Raw genomic sequence first — 5,226 nt, 5'->3', positions numbered from 1 at the left:
TCCTCTAGGTTTCTTGCCATGCTGCGGACGCAAGCTTCAGACGAAGAAGTGAATGATGTGTGCTCCCGGCGCCTATTTATACTATAGTCGCACCGGTAGTGACGTCATGGCTGTCGCCGGCCAACGAGTTGGTGTTTTTTCAATGTATGCTTCATACACGGGTCACGACGAGGCGTTCCCCATAGTGACCCCTAGAGAACGCAGTGTCTCGTTCCCTACTCAGGGAACCATGGTTACATAAGTAACCTGAGACGGCATAGGTGAACGAGGTGTTTTTGTTTAGGGCGCCACCAGATGGATGGAAGAAAAGAACATTTAAAGGGATAGTTCACACAAAAATGAAAATTATGTCTTCATTTACTCGCCTTCAAGTTGTATCAAACTGTTAGAAGTTTCTTTCTTCTGCTGAACACAGAAGATATTCTAAAGAATGTGGTTAACCAAACAGTTGACGGTAGCTATCGACTTCCATAGTATTTTTTTCCCATAAAATGGAAGTCAACTGTTCGGTAACATTATCTTAATCAAATGGATCAATCGCTATCTTAGCTGTATTATATGTCGTGAATTGAATATACTGGGAAGGTCATAATTCCATTAAAGCCTTTGTTTTACATATAGAATTATAGGGCAAGGTTTATTAAAATCATATTTGTGTAACTGAAAGACATTAATATGAGATATTTTTGTTTTGTTTGTTAATAGCAAAGACTATAGAATATGCTTTATCACAGTCAGCGTGTCGTCACATCCGGCTCTGATTAGCAGCGTAAAGGTATTTCTGCCTGCATTATCGTAAGTATTGTGAAGAAAATTAATTTAATTTAGTTGGACTTCGCAATAAACGTCAATATTTAAAACTGTTTGTTTTTAGTGATGCCCTAACATGTATGTCACCCTTCATTTTAATGTGTAACATTAAGTAACGCCGCTGTTCCTGGTCATGAGATTAATGAATAGCAGCTGCTGCTCAAGTTACTCCCAGAGGAATAATCGGACTGATTTAAACTTATTTTTAATTTTATTTTCTTTATTCTTGCATTATATTTATTATGATTAACCTGCCGTTTTTCTATAATGCTATTCAATCATTGCACTCAATCACGCAGGATATGACTTAAGACGATCAATGTAATTATTTTTGAATAATCGTCCATGGGCTGGATATATTTGTTTATTTGAACAACTTTAATTTGATGTAATTATTGAGGATTGCATGGTAAAATGTAAGTGCATGAAAAATGTGAGCATTATTGTTTAATACAACAAGTGTCACAGTCATGGACTTCTTTTGTGTTTTCACTTAGTTTCTGTTGTCCTTTGGTTAGTTCATTCAGTTCACCCGTGTTTGATTAGTTATCATCCTCACCTGTCTGTCTCTCTTTATCTCACCCTACTTAAGTTCCCCTTTCAGTTCAGTTAGCGGCCGGTTATCAGTTGTGTATGCTGCTTGTGTTACCTTGTGTTTTGTATGAATCTTCATCATCTTGGATTACCATTAAATGTTATTGGAATTACCTTCATCTTCGTGCGCCTCCCTTCACAAGAGCGTGACAGAATAACCGGCCAAACAAGGAGTTAAGCAGCATGTTTTTCCCCATTTGTTTTTCGTTTTTTTAAAAGTCTTTTATTTAATTTTTTTTGTTATGGATCACCCCAACTTCCTCCTCCTCCTGCTGGAGCAGGAGGAACTTTCCCTCGAGGACCACACCGGAATATTCCTGGACATTTCCCATAGAACCAGCTACCCAGACGACGTTCTCTGCTCATTCTACATTGCGAGCCTCAACATCGCGTGCAGAGCGCAGTTGTCCGGGGAAGGTCCTCGAGGGAGCTTCACCGCGTTTGTGGAGTGGGTGCTGGTGAGCAACGGAGCCTCATTCACCGTTGGCCACGCTGATGAGGAACTCACTAGCCCCACTCCGGACCCAGAGCCCAGCCAACCGTCACCCCGCTGCGAAGAGCGTTTGCTAGAGCCCACCGCAGACGAAGAGCCAAAGCCCGCCGCGACTGACAAGCCGTCGCCAGAGAGGGCAACAGAGCTGAGGATCGCCCCGAAGCCAGAGCCTCATGGATCGACTAACCAGGTGCGAGAGCCGGCAACAACACATGCGACGGTGGATGTAACAGTGGAGAGTGAGGGCGCGGAGGAAAACCCACCCACTGTACCACCGCTGAGGGTGAACTGAGGCAGGACTCAGGGGATTTAATTGACTTTGATTCAGAACTACCCAGTCTTCCGTCATCATCTGAAATCTCTGTCTGTCCTGTTATGGCCAAGGAGGCCGTTTTCGAACTGTCTATCTGCCCCGAACAGTCTGTCTGCCCCTTCATGACTTTGGAGGTGCCCAAACTGTCTTTCTGTCCTGAACTATCCGTCTGTCCTGTCTCGACCATGGAGGTCGTTACCCTATCTCTGGCGCTCCCAGTGCTGGGAGTGGCCATCTGGTGTGTGCGGGCAGCACACACCATCCCTGAACCCCCGAACTGCTCAAAACTCCCACCTAGCCTCCCTCTCTCACCACCTCTTCATTAGTCCTCACCACCGCCTCCGCTGTCCCCTGTCAACCTCTCAGCTCACCCTCCCATAACACCCGATGTACTTGCTACATCGTTAGAATAATGACATATATGCTAATATTAGTCTGTTTCTTTCTTATTCCGAGGTCACCGTAGCCACCAGTTCCAGTCTGTATCCAGATCAGATGGTGGATCAGGACCTAGAGATGACCTCGACAGCCATGAATGTCAGTGGAGACCAGGACAACTACATAAGCCCCAGAGACAGATCCCCAGTAAAGACCTTGTCTCCTAGACGGCCACCGGGACAAGACCACAGGGACCAGTTGAGTCCTCTGCTCAATGTGACTTTGCTGCAGCCTGGACTTGAACTGCTGGTTTGGTCTGGCCAGGGGAGAACTGGCCCCCCGACTGAGCCTGGTTTCTCCCAAGGTTTTTTTCTCCATTCTGTCACCGATTTTGGTTCCTTGCCACTGTCGCTTCTGGCTTGCTTAGTTGGGGACACTTAATTTCCAGCGATATCGTCGACTTGATTACACAGATACTATTTAAACTGAACTGAGCTGGATGATGACATCACTGAATTCTAGTGTTTACCATTGTAATTTTGCATTAATGACACACTATTTTCGTAATTAATGCTGTACAGTTGCTTTGACACAATCTGTGTTGTTAAAAGCGCTATATAAATAAAGGTGACTTGACTTGACTTGACTCAGCCCACCATCTGTGATGTGGGTTTACCGCGGGTCTGCCAGTCTCCATCGGCGTCGTGGCTGGAGGATCCCTTATCTCCAGCTCCAGCCTCTGAGTCCCAGTCTCCGCCTCGGCCCGTCGACCCAGTGGCTCCACCATGGCTCCTAGCTCCCTCCTCTCTACCGTGGCCCATCAGTCCACCAGCTCGGCCGGACTACCTCATCCCTCTGGCTCCACCTTGGTCAGTCGTGGAGCCGCCATCGCCTCAGGACTCCACTCCTCTGGCTGCACTCGTCGATCTGTCCCAACGGCTCCGTTGGGCTCCTCCCTCGCTCCGGCTCCACTGCGGCCTTCCGGATCCCCGACTACGCCTCGGTTACCTGAGCCATCTGCTCCACCTTGGCTCCATTCCACTCCATTCTGGCTCCACTCCACTCCATTCTGGCTCCTCCCTCCATCTGATCCGTCATGGTTCCTTCCTCCGTCGTCGCCACCTTGGTCATCAACTTGCCTGCCCTCCGCCATCCCCTGTTACCTTCCCAACTGCGTCCCCTCTGTCTCTCCTTTGTTTTTGTTATGGCGCGAAGTCACGCCTGGCTGGAGGGGGGGGGTACTTTTGAGTTTTCATTTAGTTTCTGTCATCCTTTTGATTAGTTCATTCAGTTCACCTGTGTTTGTTTAGTTCTCATTCTCACCTGTCTGTCCCTCGTTATCTCACCCTACTTAAGTTCCCCTTTCAGTTCAGTTAGCGGCCGGTTATTAGTTGTGTATGCTGCTTGTGTTACCCTGTGTTTTGTATGAATCTTCATCATCTTGGATTACTATTAAATGTTATTGGAATTACCTTCGTCTTCGTGCGCCTCCCTTCACAAGAGCTAGACAATAAGTTTCCCACAAACCTTTAATTTAATCATCCAAAACAGTCTTTAGTCGTAATTAATAATTTATGCTTTGGCTAATTGGAATGTTCTTTTACATTATATGCTGTTTGTATTGTTTTCTTGCAGTTCTGCAATAAAATAAGGTGGTCAGACTCTGAAGTACTGCGCATAGGCATACATAAGACTTGCGCGCTCCCCTTTAAGTCACGAAATATACGTCGGAATATCATGAAACAATCTTCCTTGGTTTCACAATACTCAATAAATGATTGTAAACTGCGTTGTCTTTAGAAGACATATCTGTGCTGAATTTAACATAAATCACAATACCGTGCTACGGGCACAGCCATTGATACAGGCTGCAGCAGAATTTTTTTCGCGCTACTATTTGAAACGTCCGCTTTTCGAACTCGAAAGTGTGATAAAGGTCTAATTAATTCACTTAACATTCTAAGTAAACTAAACCATTACTGCGTCCCAATTCGCATACTATCCGTCGTCAATAGTATTCGAAATTAGAATTAGTATGTCCCAAATCCAGTGGTGGAAAGAGTACTAAGAACTTGTACTTAAGTAAAAGTATTGCTGCTTAAGGAATAATTTACTTGAGTACAAGTAAAGTACTGAAAAATAATATGACTCAAGTAAGAGTAAAAAAGTAGTTTGCTGAAAAACTACTCAAGTTACTGCGTTACAAAGTACTTTAGTATTATTTTTCTATTTTTACCCCAAATTAGATGATGTGAGCATTATGGAGCAGGGTTAACCCTAACCCTAACACTCATGTACTGTAATGCTTGTTTCACAAGTGAGACCCAGGAAATCCCTTATGGACAAATGCATCAGATATTACTACAGCTTATATCGTTATCGAAGAAGGTGTACCGTCGATAAATATCGATACCGTTTTATCGCCCAGGCCTAATTTTAACCCATACCTAGGCTTGGGAATCCAAAATCTATTCCAATTCTGGAATAAGATGCTTAAGGTCAGGAATCGTCTACTTGTTATAAAATTACAATTTCGATTCCTTTGTGCACATTTTAATATAACTTTAAACTAGGGCTGCACGATAAATCGCATGCGATATTTAATGCGCATCTTGTCAGAAAGCCGGTTCTGTAATCA

This window comes from Sinocyclocheilus anshuiensis, unplaced genomic scaffold (assembly GCF_001515605.1).
Source record: "Sinocyclocheilus anshuiensis isolate Anshui unplaced genomic scaffold, SAMN03320099.WGS_v1.1 scaffold1045, whole genome shotgun sequence".
Classification (NCBI taxonomy): Eukaryota; Metazoa; Chordata; class Actinopteri; order Cypriniformes; family Cyprinidae; genus Sinocyclocheilus; species Sinocyclocheilus anshuiensis.
Note: the sequence above shows the minus strand (reverse complement) of the source record.